The following is a 15429-nucleotide window of genomic DNA, read 5'->3' on the forward strand; positions in this document are numbered from 1 at the left end:
GCCTAGGGATTTGACATTCCCCCTTTCTCCCTTCCTCTCTTCTCTCCCAGGGCAGCAGAAAAGCTGCCTGAGAGGTCCAGTAGGAGATTTAAGTGGGTCATTGTTGAACCAACTCAGCATAGAAGACAATGACTCTTTATTTCCAGCATGAGAGCACCTACACCTCACCAGAAATTGCAAATATTCTATTGGAAGCTTGGATAGCATGTCCTACAGTCCCTCCCCCTTAGGTGTGCCAGTGGAGGCCTAATTGATTTTCTGACTCCACCTTCTCCCAGACCAAGTTTCCTATCTCAGGACGTTTTGGTAAATTGGTCTTTGTCAGCAGATTCACCTCTACCTTCTTCGCAGACTCTTCCCAAGTCAGCTGATACACTCCTCCACACTCAAGGAGAAAAAACAAAAACCAAAAACCAAAAAACCTGGACATCTAGGGTGATCAAGGACCTCAGATGGACCTCAGGCCGCAGTGGATTCAGGAATGGGAATTCCATGATATTGCAGACTCAAGGTGTGTGAGTCTCTGGAGTGTGGGCTACCAGGATTTAGAGGATACAGACCTTGGAACCATGCATCTGGTAAACACAGGGCCTTGGAACACTGCAGCACAGCAAAGTTTTCAGGGATTGCTGCAGCTGGGCCATCAGCCCTAGGGGGAGGGGTCCCACCCTCAACTTCTGACCTCCATGTTAGAAACCCAAAATTCCACCTCTCACAAGAATCTCTTCTGTCACTGTCTCACCAAATTTACATGCAGACACTTCCTGCCCTGCTAGCTCCTGAAACAGCCCACTCAGGGTTTGGGAACCCTGCAGCACAAAAGAGTTTTCAGGGATCGCCGCAGCCAGGCTGCCAGCCCTAGGGGGAAGGGTTATGCCTACAAATTCTGACCTCTGTGTCAGAAACCCAAAGTTCCACCTCTCACAAGAATCTCTTCTGTCACTGTCTCACCAAATCGACACCCAGACACTTCCTGCCCTGCTAGCCCCTGAAACAGCCCAGTCCAGCAGGACTCTGACCTTACTAAGCTGCTGCTTTGTAGGAGAGATTATGAGGTGCATTCACTCAGATGCCGTCTTGCCCCGCCCATCATCCATAAGTTTTGATAAGTTGTTTTCTCACTTACATTTGTCTCAATACGTTTACTGATTTCACTTGCAATTTCTTCTTTGACCCACTGCTTATTTAGGAGTGTGTTGTTTAGTCTCCACACATTTGCGAATTTACCTTTTTCTTGTCTCTTATTGATTTCTAGTTTCATTCCCTTATGATCTGAGAATGTGCTTTGTATAATTTCAGTCCTTTTATATTTTGAGAGCTGCATTGTGTTCTAACATGTGGTCTTTCCTCAAGATGAATCCATGGGCATGTGAAAATAATGATAACTTGCTGAGTTTGGATGCAGCATTCTTTATATGTCTGTTAGGTCTAACTTGCTTATCATATTAAGTTTTCTATTTCCTTGTTGATCTTCTGTCTAGTTGTTCTAGCTAATGATGTGAGTGGGGTGTTGAAGTCCCCAATGATTACTGTAGAGATGCCTGTTTCTCCCTTCAGCTTTGCCAGAGTTTGTCTCATGTATTTTGGGGCACTTTGGTTAGGTGCATAGATATTTATATCTGTTATATCTTCCTGGTCGATTGTTCCTTTTTATTATTAAAATTAAAGGCCTTCCCTATCTCTTATAACTTTTTTTTTGCATTTAAAGTCTGTTTTGTCCAATAATAGTACAGCTACCTCTGCTCTTTTTTGGTTAGTATTTACATGGAGTATCTTTGTCTAAGTTGAGTCTCTTGTAAGCAGCATGTGGATGGCTCATGTTTTTTTATATATCCTATCAGCTATATCTTTTGATTGGTGAGTTTAATACATTCAAATTCAATAATATTATGTAAATGCAATATTGATTTCCACACCATTTTATCCTTCAGTTTTCATATATCCTATTATACTTTGGTTTGTCTTTTTACTCCTTTGGTTTTTCTTCCTATTATTCTTTTATACTCTTCTCCAAGCCTCTCTCTCCTTTTTCTTTCTTTCTTTTTTTAAAAAAGATTTATTTATTCATTTCTCTCCCCTCCTCCCCACCCTGGTTGTCTGTTCTCTGTGTCCACTTGCTGCATCTTCTTTGTTTGCTTCTGTTGTTGTCAACGGCACAGGAATCTGTTTCTTTTTATTGTGTCATCTTGATGTGTCAGCTCTCTGTGTATGTGGCACCACTCCTGGGCAGGCTGCACTTTCCTTTGTGCTAGGTGGCTCTCCCTATGGGGTGCACTCCTTGTGCATGGGGCTCCCCTACACAGGGGACACCCCTGTGTGGCATGGCACTCCCTAAGCACATCAGCACTGCATGTGGGCCAGCGCCACACAGGTCAGGGAGGCCCGGGGTTTGAACCGTGGACCTCCCATGTGGTAGACGGATGCCCTAACCACTGGGCCAAGTCTGCCTCCTCCTTTTTCTTTCAGGCTCTAAATCTTCCTTTAATATTTCCTGCAAGATGGATTATTTATTTCAGACTCTCTTAGTTTCTGTTTGTGAACATTTTAAACTCATCTTCATATTGGAAGGACAGTTTTGCTGGATGTAAGATTCTTGGCAGTTTTTCTCTTTTAGTCTCTTAATTGTGTCATACCAGTGTTTTCTTGCCTCCTTGATTTCTGATGAGAAATCTGCATATGTCTTACTGGGCATTCCTTGTAAGTGATGGTTTGCTTCTCCCTTATTGATCTCAGAATTTTCTCATCTTTGACATTTGTCATTCTGAGTATATGTGTCTTGGAGTTGGTTTACTTGGATTTATTGTGATTGGGTATGGTGGGCTTCTTGGACATGTAGGTCATTTCTTTTGTGAGAGTTGGGGAATTTTTTGTGTGTGTGTGGAAGTTCTTTAATTTTTGAATCTCCATTGGAACAAACAGCTGTTTAAGGTGAGAATCATTTTTATAATTTACTTTGAAAATTTTTGAAAGAATAATAGACACATAATGAAAGACTGATAACCAGCAAGACATCAGACTCTAGCGGGCTATGATTCACATGGAAATTGGGGAGCATTTCAATGGTGAGAAACATGAACTCCCTTTATCCTAAATCTAGGTGATAGTTTCATCTATTTTTTTATTGACTTTGTAATAATATTACATTAAAAAAATATATATATATGAGGTCCCATTCAACCCCACCACCCCCACCCCACCTCTCCCCCTCCCCCCCAGCAACACTCCTTCCCATCATCATGACACATCCATTGCATTTGGCAAGTACATCTTTGGGCACCTCTGCACCTCATGGTCAATGGTGCACATCATGGCCCATACTGTCCCCCATTCCATCCAGTGGGCCCTGTGAGGATTTACAATGTCCGGTGATTGCCCCTGAAGCACCATCCAGGGCAGCTCCTTGTAGAGTTGGGGAATTTTAATCTATTTCCTCAGATAGTCTTTCAAGCTCATTTCTCTTCATGGAGCCTCTGCAATGTCCATGGCTTGGTCTTTTTGCCCCTATGTTCTTCTCTGCATCTTATTCTGTGTTCTACATGAGCAAGTGTCCACCTCATCCTGATTTAATAAAATAAAAGTGAAACTTTAAAAAAGTTTTTAAAAAAATTTCTCTCCCCTCCCTCTTCATCCCCCCAGTTTTCCATTCTCTGTGTCCATTTGCTGTGTGTTCTTCTGTCTGCTTGCCTTCTTGTCAGTGGCACCAGGAATCTGTGTCTCTTTATTGCATTACCTTGCTGTGTCAGCTCAAAAGTGAAACTTTTTAATTCAGTACAATCAGAGGGGTATCATGCCCAGAGGAACAGACCAGTTTACAACCATAATCAATATGTTTTTTGAATTATCATAAATAATATCAAGCTATCATAGGAGGGATGTATTTCATGTAATGTTCAAATATAAGCTAATGCCCAAACTTTAGGTTGAAACACTGTCCACTATTAGATGTGAACCAATCTTGAGTTGTACATGCATTAATTCTGTGATTGTGGCAATTCCGATTGAACTAGTAAATTACAATTTTCACATATACAAGAATATGGCTTAGGCATTTTATGGATTTTTCCTATATATAGGACTGATAAGCTACAATTGTTATTCTTGAATCTACATGATGATTGCATTTCCACATTACCTTCTGTAGAGCAGGTGCTCAGGGATATCTTCTAGTGCTTCCTTTTCTTTGGCCTGATAGTGATTTTGGTGCTACTGATGGACTAGTGTCATGGACAGTAGATACTTTTGACTGAGAAACAAATTTTCTTTTTTGTGCCCTTGAAGCAAAACCTGGGAAAATTATTCTTAATCGGAAGATCTGTTAACATTTTACTGACAAAGGTAGGAACGTTATTCATAATTTATTTGCAATTCAAACATTTGATCCCCTGATTCATAAGTTGCCTAGTGGGCCCATGTGCATCAAAGTAGGGTTTCAAGAAAATCTTTTGTGTTTCCTTGAAACACCCAACAGACAGATATGAAGGCATGTGAATGTTACAGTAGGTGATGTGACTACTTAGCTTAACTTACAATGTTGGGCAGTATTTGTAAACTCTGTAGGCTTGGGAAATTTCAGCAATATGCACAGATGCTAGACCTCCCTTGTACAGTATCTATTTCTGCTTCACAGTTCCAAGTGTAGGTTCAGTGTATTGATGTTAATGATAGGGTATGCATTAGGCTTTTCTGCATGAGATTGGGAACCTTTGTCTCTGCCTGGCATTCTCCATCTGAGTTTGTGTATAGTAAAGACTCACTACATGTGGCTTTGATGAGGACTAATAATTTCCCATGTGTAAATTTTGTAGTGGTAAGATGAGATTATTTTCTTGACATAATTGATAGTGGCAATTGTCTTGTGCAAAGAAAACCTGTGCCCAGGATAAATACACAGAAGGGCACACACACACGAAGCATGCACAATCACACTACATAGTTATCCATTAACAAACCATAACTCCACTTTGTGGTAAGCAAGACCACCCAAAGGGACCACCGCTGACTCCAGGATCTGTAGAAACATGATCAAGGGTCTTTTCCTGGAAATCACTTTCTCACCACACCCTCAGTCCTTATTCCCACATGGATATGGAATCACTGCGTTCTCCACTCCGAATCAAGGAAGCCCCATCATAGTCATCTAGATTCCTTCCCTGAGCCAGAGGGACACCATAACATGCACCTTTTCCTCTGGTAGTTGAGGCCACCTGCAATGAAGGAAAAGAAATGCTGAGGTTATATGAACCTGTGTGTTGTTTGCATTTTTTTCCTTCTTGGTGTCTCTAGAAAAGAGGATGGGAAACCATGATCATATCAAGATCACAAAAACAAGATTAGAAGACACCTGTAGAAAAGGCCTTGAGGAGTTTTCTTTCAAGTCCATTTTGGTTGATAGTTAAAAAAATTCTTAATCCAAAGAGGAAAAAATGCCGCTATTGATAAGGCCTTTTAGCATACACTTTCCAATGTGATGCTATTGACATTGAATGCCCTTGGATCCAGGTATCCACTAGTAAGGGATTGTACTCACACACACATACAATACACACACAAGAGGATGGTACCTAGCTTCTATGATCTGCATGATGTTTATAAATCTGAACTTGACAGAAAAGACAAAAACCAAGAAGGCAACATAACTATGTCAAACAAAGATAGGCAACCTCACCTTGGCATTAGATGGGTTCTCCTCTTCTGCCTTGGCATTTAGGAAGTTCCTCTAGTGGGTCTCCTGGGGGACCTAGGCTGAGAAAGAATAACTGTCAGTATATAGGTGGTTCTGCCCATGAATTGCTCAGCGAACTTTTCATGTAGGACCAAGAGTATACTTTATGTATGTTGATTAACAAGTATGAACTGAGCTGCTGCTGGGCCATCCACTTCATCCTTTTTATTATTCTTACTTTTTATTTATTATCTTGCCTGTGTACATTATATTTCTGCATGTGTAACTATTTGCTTATCTAGCAGTCTCTTAGTTCATTGGGCTGTTGCGACGGCTTGCTCGGTCGGTAGAGGTGGGGTCTGGCTGCGGACGAGGGGTCGGTCCAGCTCTGGATGAGGGGTCGGTCCCGCTTGGGAAGAGGGGTTGGTCCCACCTGGGACAAGGGGTCGGTCCGGCAGCAGACGAGGGATCGGTCTCACAAGGGGTTGCGCGGTTCGGCTGTTGGGGTTGCCCGGCAAAGCTGGCGACGAAGGGGTCGCCCGGAGAAGCAGGCGACGAAGGGGTCACCCGGAGAAGCAGGCGACGAAGGGGTCACCCGGAGAAGCAGGCGACGAACTGGGGACAAGGGAGGCCAGGCCCTTGTCGGGGACTCTCAGGACTGGAGGGCGCACGGCAGAAGAACTACCGCGGAGACAAGGTAAACACGCAAGTCCACTTTACTGAGGGAGAGGCAACAGTTTTATAGGGGCTGGGGAAGGCTGATTGGTCGAAGCCACGCCCTGTTCTGATTGGTTGCCGGCAAAAGGTCAGTGGGCGGTACTGGATGGGGGAGGGGTGGTGGTTAGGGATTGGCTGTCGCTGTTGCTGGGAGAAGGGGCAGGGTTTAGGGATTGGTGGCTGCTGTTGCTGGGGTGGAGGGCAGACTTGAGTTTCCCGCCCACGCCTGGCTGTTGCTGCTGTCGGGGGAGGGGAAAAGGGCAGACTGGATTTTTCCGCCCACGCCTGGCTGTTGCTGCTTTCGGGGGCAGGGAAAAGGGCAGACTGGAATCTTCCGCCCTGCGCCTGCACAGGGAGAAAGAAGAAGAAGGGTAGCGCCCCACAGGCATCGTGTGGTTCCATCTGGGAGGAGGGGCGGCCACGGAAGCATGGCTGCCGAGAAGGGGAGACCCGAGGGCACTCTGCGCCCATGCCGAGCTCCCTTCAGGGGTGGCGGTGAGTCCGACCAGCCACCCTATTATGGGGGCAGTGGCTTGGCCTGCCGTGGCTGCTCCCCCGCCAGGCCAGCAAACCACACTTCAGCCTGAGGGGTGACCGCAGGCTGTTCTTCTGTCTACTGCTCTGTAGGAAAGAGCCTTCTCTTTGATTACTTGCAAAAAAAACTTACTCTATTTTCCCCTTGGTTACTTTTAGGAAGCCAAGTTTGGTTCAGTGAAAGTAGAAATAGTTACCTCCTTAAAATGGGAATTTTGGATAATTACCAAGAATGTAAAGGAATTTGTGTTTTGGGCCATAAACTCATGCTTAGGAAAGAAAACTCTTAACATGTGCTTTGGGAAATTGCTTATATGCATCAAATCAACAGGTACACAATTATACTGAGCTAATCATGCTTCAGGATAAATTAAAGTGGAATAGCATGCTAAAAACAAGTCCAGTACCCTTCATTGTGAAATGCCTCCTTTCCTATCTCCACTGTTCAGATTCACTCTAAATTTCTGAAACAAATAATTTAATACATGCTTAATGTGTAAAGAACAGCATCAAAATGGACATCATAATATGATCCCCCAATGAATACCTAGAGTGAACAGAAGTGAGGGCTGAAGGAATAATAAAAAATATTCAAGTATTCTAAATAGAAGTTCATTTTAAGTCAACCAGCTTGATAGAATAATCAAAAATATAAATTAAGGAATAACAAAAATATAAAACTCATCTAAAACTCTTCATTATCAAATGAAAAGGAGAAACTGTAAAGAGATGAAAATAATTTGTGAACAGTAAACTAGCTCCTTTGGAGGAGTGAGTTAATTAGCGGGTCCATATGAGCATTCCAGCATTCCTCTGGAGCAGCAATTGAGATTTCCCATCTCTGTGAACTGTAGTAATGAAGCTGAGAGCTTTTCTACCTGCTGCCAACTTTGCAACTCTATGAGCAGAGTGTCAGAGCCATGAGCCACACATGCTTCATGAGATAACCACAGTGAGGGGCCATCCCAGAATGTTCAGAGTGCATGTGTTCTCCACTTTGCAAGGTCCAGCTGCTGCTGTATAGACTCGTGTGTTTTTACATGGACAAGTGTGTCATTTCGGAGTAAATGTTTTGTTTTAAAAATGGAATCCTAGACCCATACATTATCTTCTTTGAAAATAAGTTACATGAGGGATAATGATCTTTTCCCCTGCATTGTCACCAATAGTGAGATTTCAAAGTGAGGAAGAACAAAGCTGAAATCCTAGGTTATTACATAATGATTGAAAACACTATTAGTTTGCCCATGTATCATGGGTTAGGAGTTCAGCAGGGAGCAGTGGGGATGTCTGTTCTGCTTTATGATGTCTTGGGCCTCAGCAGTAAGAGCTCCCTGTCTGGGATTGTTTCTACAGCCAGGAGTTTGACTCATCTGGCTTGACTTCACTCACTTGCTGTGGTTGAAGCTGGCTTTGCCTTGATGACCTATGTCACCAGGCCTTCTAGGCAGCAGGGAAGTCTCAGAACAGGTTGGTCAAAGAACTTGTAATCATATTTTCAAACCACAACACACCTGGACTAGCTTAAGAAATACTCAGTCACCGGATGCCACTCCAAAGTATAGGATGCAGATTTTGGCCATGGGATAGGATCATGAGTTAGGTACACAGGGTTGACACCTACCTCCTTCACCATGAGCTGGGCAGCAGGTAAACAAAGGCATCTCAGGTTCCTCAGATGACAGTATTGGCCATTTTAAAAGTAAAGTCTTCCATATATGGTGTTCTATGAGGAAAACATTCACTTCCCACACAGGACAGGTCAGGTTAACAGTGGGTACATGCCCTCAGAGCTTCCTGAACTTCTCTTTCTAAGCAGTGCACAGACTTGTAAATCCAAATAGATTTGTATAGTTTGCAGAGTGGTCACTTTCACTGGAGGCATGAAGCCCTGTGAGGCCAAAGATTGACTCTTTTGTTCCTCACCAGCTTTTCACTCAGTGATGAGCACAGAGAGGGATCCCCACAGATTGTATCAACTTCCTCTTCTTTCACCAGGCTGTTTCAGGATTTTTGCAGGACAGGAGGTATCTGGACATCGATTTGGTGGGAAGGTAACAGAAAAAATACACGGAGGTCCCGGCTGCGTGGAAAGTTCCCTCCTTGGGTGGGCAGAGCCACAGCACTGGGCGCTGCTGCAGCACTGGGCGCTGCTGTGGCATTTTTTGTTCTTGTTTTTTTTTTTTTTTTTTTTTTTTTTGGAGGCTCTGCAGTACTGGGAAATTCATAAGCCCTGAGTGGCCTATTGGGGGGTTAATAGGACAGGAGGCGTTTGCAGACTGATTTGGGGAGACAAACGGGAGTTTTATTGCGAAACGGGGGAATTTTTGATTGCAGACACAAACAGTTCACACTTTTAACAATTTCCTGGTCCACACCGGAGAAAAGGCCTTCCTGCATCCTTCCACATCTATTCCATGCTTTTGTTGTCATTGGAAGATATTCACCTATAGTCTCCATTATATCTGGGTGATAGCAATGTTTTCTAGAAAATTCCAGAACTTCAGGCATTGGCCATATGAAATGCATGTAGTTATGGTACATACTTAGTGAACAGATCAATGAACATTCCCAAAACATTGTCATCCATAATAATTATTTAATGCATTATAAAAATAGGTGTAGAAAATTACCAATATTCAATAAATGTCATTTTTTAGAAAATACAAGAATATGAAAACATATTTCCCCCTTGACAGCATATACTAAAATATCTAGGTCACTTTTAAAAATAACAGTAAAATATACATAAATAATATTACTTTCATAAAATTTTCCACAGGAAAACCATGAATGAAATTATGTGTAACAAACCAAAGAATTAGATTAATGCAGATGCAAACATTTCTTTCTCCTCTTTGTCACTGAACAGGAAATATAAAAACTAATGCTAAAAACTTTATGTAAATTATATACTAATAATCCTTACTTTATAAAAATGATATGGCATTATAATGTAGCTTTTAATAAGGAGTGCAGAGACAGAAATGCAATCTTAACATGGAATCTCCTTCATGTATTTTAAGTATTTCCCCAACAGAAATTTCAAAATGAGTAAAGCAATGGGTAAAATGCTAAATAACCACAACTTGGGTGATTTACCTTGTACATAAATTTCATGTCAGTAAAGCTCTTGAAACTGCGTTAAAGATTGGTATATGAATACAATGGAACAAAACTTAACAAGTGATATGTTGAAAACAAATATTTGATATGGTAAGATCCAAATGAAAGAAAAAGCTGGAATACTTTCTGGTAAAACAATATAAGTTGTCTCATGATGTTCTTAAATGATCAGTTTACATATAAATATGTGCTATGAAATGTTAGAGAAAAAATGGTTTCTAGTATTAGAAGTGATTTCCCTTGAATGGTAAGATTATTTGTGATTTTCATTTCCTTTGCTTTCTCTTCTGTATCACGGATTTTTGGATTAGGGTATATAAATTGCAATAAGATATATTTTGAGTGCTAATGAGTCTATGAAAGGGAAAAAAACTTGAATGGCCTTGTGAAGATTTGTCTTGAAATGATTTTCCAATACTTTATCCATGATATTTTGACAGCATCTATGATGTTCAAAGTCAGAAGATTAATGTGACTAGGATCATGACCCTTGGAGCCACAGGGTCAGGGCTAAACCCAGACTCTGCCCTTACCAATTGGGCAACTTAGATAGTGTGGGTCTCATTTCCTTTTGTGAAATACAGAGATAATACCTCATAGGCTGCCTTAGGAAGGAAATTATGGTCCTGCCTAAAATCCAGTCTCAATCTGTATTATTCTATTGTTATCCATAGGTTTTTATTGTTATAATTATTTGTCTGATGACTCAGTTACATTTCTGCATATAGCGTTAACAGACAATGATCACATAATTAGAGTCCCACTGAGATAAGTGGACCAGTCTCAGATGATGTGACTGGTTGAGCCCTAATTCTCCTAAAGGCAGTTTTGGCCAATCAGGTGGCTAGTACTTCCTAGGAAGTGTTTGTCTTTTCAGAGCCTGTCTTTGTCTCCCTTGAGGAGTTTCCAATGACTTAGGCAGAATGAAGCCAGCACTTCAAGGCCTTCTTGTATGCCTGACTTTTCATTCTATTATAAATCTGTTAGCACAGAAGCTGCCTCCTCTAGGCATCAGGGGGTCTAGAAATGGACTCTCCTTTCCTTAGCTGACACACTCAGATGCATCATTTTTTCTCAAATGCGTTGTCTCAGTATTCATTTTGCAGTTTTCAAAAATATTGTGAATAACAGAGAAAAAATACAAAAATAAAAATAAAAAATAAATAAATAAAATTTCCTTTATAGCCTGAAAAAAAATATGGATCCCAAAGTGCTTTCCTTTGTATGGATTGTATCTATGAATATTTTTCTTTTTATAAACTGAAACTGACTCGTAGGGTTACATAACGACAATGGTATCTGTGTAGGTGATTTTCTCCCAATATTCTTTCTAAAAATGATAGTACACCCTGAAAACAAAATAAGAAATTTATGAAACAGCCACACTCTCAGCATGCATTTTAGAGAAAGAATGTTGAAATGTCAAAAATAAATTTGAGGACAAATAAGAATAACAATGAACCATAGAGGAGCTCTCACCCTTCCTCCTATCCCCACATGAGTTGAAAAATATCCAACAAAGGCAGATTGAGAGGAACTGTTGGGAAAAAAGATGAGGGAAGAGATAAACCATTCTTATGATGTTCTAAAACTTCACATAAAGAGTAACACCCAGAAGAGTGAACTGGTAAAATATAAGTCTGGAAATTCAGAGCATGGAATATAGGGAAAGTCCTTCACAATATTTATAAATTTAAAGAGCTGATAATGTTAAAGAAGCAAAAATAGTCCCTTGGGGGAGGCAGATGTAGCTCAAGTGGTTGAGCACTTGCTTCCCATGTACCACATCCTGGGTTTGACCCCAATACCTCCTGAAAACAAATAAATGAAAAAAGCAACTCTTATTGGGAGCAGATGTAGCTCAGTTGTTCAGTGCCTGCTTCCCATGTATGAGGTCCTGGGGGGCATTCCCAGATACCTCCTAAAACAAGAATAATAAACAGTGCATTAGGAAGTCCTGGGGTCATTCCATCTAAAAAAGCATCAAGTATATGAGAAAACTAGCAAAATAAAATTTTTCACAAAACCATGCTAAGCAAAAGAATACAACACGGGGAACTTTGAATCATGATTTTAAAAGAATAGATAAAAATGTGTAAGAGAGAGTTTGAGTTGTTTTTGTTTACTTTGTTTTTTTTTAATTAAAATTATTTTTACGAATTACATTCAAAAAACACGATGTCCCAATCAACCCCACTGCCCCCAACCCCCACTCCCTCCACAGCAACACTCTCTCCCATCATCGTGAGACATCCATTGCACCCAGTAAGTACATCTCTGAACATCACTGCACCCCGTAGTCAATGGTCCACATCATAGCCCACACTCTCCCCCTTTCCATTCAGTGGGCCCTGGGGGGGCTACAAAGTCCTGTAGTTGTCCGTGAAGCACCACCCAGGACAACTCCACGTCCCGAAAACGCCTCCACATCTCATCTCTTCCTCCCATTCCCCAAACCCAGCAGCCACCATGGCTACCCTTCCCACACCCATTCCACATTTTCTCTGTGGACATTGGATTGGTTGTGTCCATTGCACATCTATGTCAAGTGGGGGCTTAGATTCCACATGGATACTGGATGCACTCCTCCTGCTTTCAGTTGTAGACACTCTAGGCTCCATGGTGTGGTGGTTGACCTTCTTCAACTCCATGTTAGCTGAGTGGGGTCAGTCCAATAAATCAAAGTGTAGGAGCTGAAGTCTGTTGAGGCTCTGGGCCTGGGTGTCTTATTATCAGTCCAGAGATTCAAATCCCCTAAATATATCTTAAACCCCAGCACCAACTACAATTCCAGTAAAGTAGCATGCAAGTCTTGTGAAAAGAGATCCCCTCCGAGTTCAGTTCCATCATGTAGAAACACCAGCTCCAAAGAAGGGCCATCTGCCATGGCAGTGAACCCCATCTGCCATGATCATAGAACCCGTGGGTCTCTTTATCCCTCAGAAGAACCAATACCTGGGGTTGTATCTACTTTATTTGTCTCTTAGACTCTGCTGAGTTGTGCATAAGGGCATTCCTTCTGACAACCTCCAGACTCTTTTTTAGAGACTCATAGCCTTATAATCTCATTTCTCCTTTCCATTTCCCCCTTATCTTAGGTCAAACAGCATTTTGAAGTCATGTTGTTATATGTAGACAGGGATATTCTGCTGATCCGTATTGAACCTTTAATTCAAGGTCATTTTCTAGTTGCATCTTCAGCTGGTATGTGGTAGTGATCCCTCAGTGCCAGGGAGGCTCATCCCTGGGTGTCATGTCCCACGTTGGGGGGAATGCACTGCATCTACATGCTGACTTTGGCTGTGAGAGTGGCCACATTTGAGTAACATGAAGGCTGTCAGGAGGAAACTCCCAGGCACAGTGCTACTCTAGGCCTTGTTCTTATTGCAGATGTATAGGCTCAAAAGCATAGCCATTAGTATCAGGAACCCACTGTTGGGCCCTCCTTCCTTCCTGGTTCTTGCTGTTGCCCCTGGCGGACTGCCACTGCTCCCCAGGGTCCATGACCGTGACCCCCCGGCCAGGTGCCCAGTACCCGCCCCAGCTGTTGTTTTTAATTGTTTCCACTATGAGTATATCTAGACATTACTATATACCCTGGGCATATGCCCTGTATAACTCCCTGTCAGCCATATATATCCTGTCAATAACATCCTATATCAGTATTCCTCTGCTGCCATTGTTGAACCACTCTATGATTCAAAACTTCCTGTAAAGTGAATCCCAACATAATGTCAGCTTCACAAGGGTCTTAGATCACCGAAATTCATATATACAATATACAGTACTTCCCCAGATCCACCATAAAACCTTTTCCCTTCCATAGCGATAATCTTTTAGCTTATTCATATCATATTTCCTGATACTGATGTACAGATTCCGAGACAGTAGCTTTCAAACAAGGTGACATCTGTGCTTACTATGTGGTCCATACTTTAGATTGTACAGTTTTCTAAATTTTTTAGTTATCCTATGTTTTGCCTTATGGTTTACATTATTATTCTGTCGTCCCCTATATGTTTCTGGTGTAATATTACATGTTTTATATTCATCCTCGTGTACTCTCACAGAACTCCTCTCTTGCCCCCATATTCACCTTGGTTCCTTCCATTCCACATCCATTTCCCCCCTCCCCTTGAGGCCCACAATGCCAGCCAATCTCTATTTCCCAAGAAGCCCTGTTCAGCGATCCTTGCAGCATTATTCAGGGCCTGACTTTCTCAACTGCCCTAATGCCCTGGGAGCCATCCTTTCTCTCTAGAGATACAGTTCTCTCTATTTGATGGCATTAGTCCTCCCCAGGGTGTGGGTCCACCCCAACTCTCACTTCTTGGGTCTCTTCCCAATGGTACAACCCACCTTGGCAAAATGAGCCTTCAGCTATTCCCCTGGAGTCCATCCCGCATCAGACCATACCCCCTGAGCATCCTAACCAGATGTCCCTCCTACTTATACTTTGATATGATTTTCTCAACTTTTTCTTCTCAACGGACACCTGATACTCTCCCATGTTTGTATGTTGCCCCTCCCTCCCCCGAATTTTTGGACAATATTACCACTCTTCCCATCCCCAGCCCCCCTTAAACCCACGAAGCCCCACCTGAAGGCAACCCCTTGCCCCCATTTTGTCCCTTCTTTTTGCTCATACTTACCACCAGCTCATCTCAGATTCCACCCCTGCAGACGTTAACTCACATCCTTCCTCCACCCCCCCCACTTTCCTGTAAGCCTCTTTTCCAGACTCTCGCTCTTTGAGGCAGTTTGCTTATTTCATATCATTGAGGTCATGTAGTATTTGTCCTTCAATGCCTGGGTTGCTTCACTCAACATAAGATTCTCTAGATTCATCCATGTTATCACGTGTGATTGTAGTGTATTTGTTCTTACAGCCGAGTAGTATTCCATTGTGTGTATATACCACATTTTATTGATCCACTCGTCTGTTGATGGGCATTTGGATTGATTCCAACTTTTGGCGATAGTGAACAATGCTGCTATGAACATTGGTGTACATATATCGGTTTGTGTCCTTGTTTTCAGTTCTGATGGGTATATACCCAGCAGTGGTATTGCTGGGTCATATGGCAGATCTATGGTTAGGTTTTTGAGAAACTGCCAAACTGTCCTCCAGAATGGTTGGATCCTTCTGCATTCCCACCAGCAGTGGATGAGTGTTCCCCTTTCTTCACATCCTCTCCAGCATTTGTATTCTTCTGTTTTTTTCATACCTGCCAATCTTATGGGAGTAAGATGGTATCTCATTGTAGTTTTGATTTGCATTTCCCTGATAGCTAGAGATTTGGAGCATTTTTTCATGTGCTTTTTAGCCATTTGTATTTCTTCTTTGGAGAAGTGTCTGTTTAAATCTTTTTCCCATTTTTTAAATGGGT

The sequence above is a fragment of the Dasypus novemcinctus genome, chromosome 14 (assembly GCF_030445035.2).
Source record: "Dasypus novemcinctus isolate mDasNov1 chromosome 14, mDasNov1.1.hap2, whole genome shotgun sequence".
In the NCBI taxonomy this organism is placed as follows: Eukaryota; Metazoa; Chordata; class Mammalia; order Cingulata; family Dasypodidae; genus Dasypus; species Dasypus novemcinctus.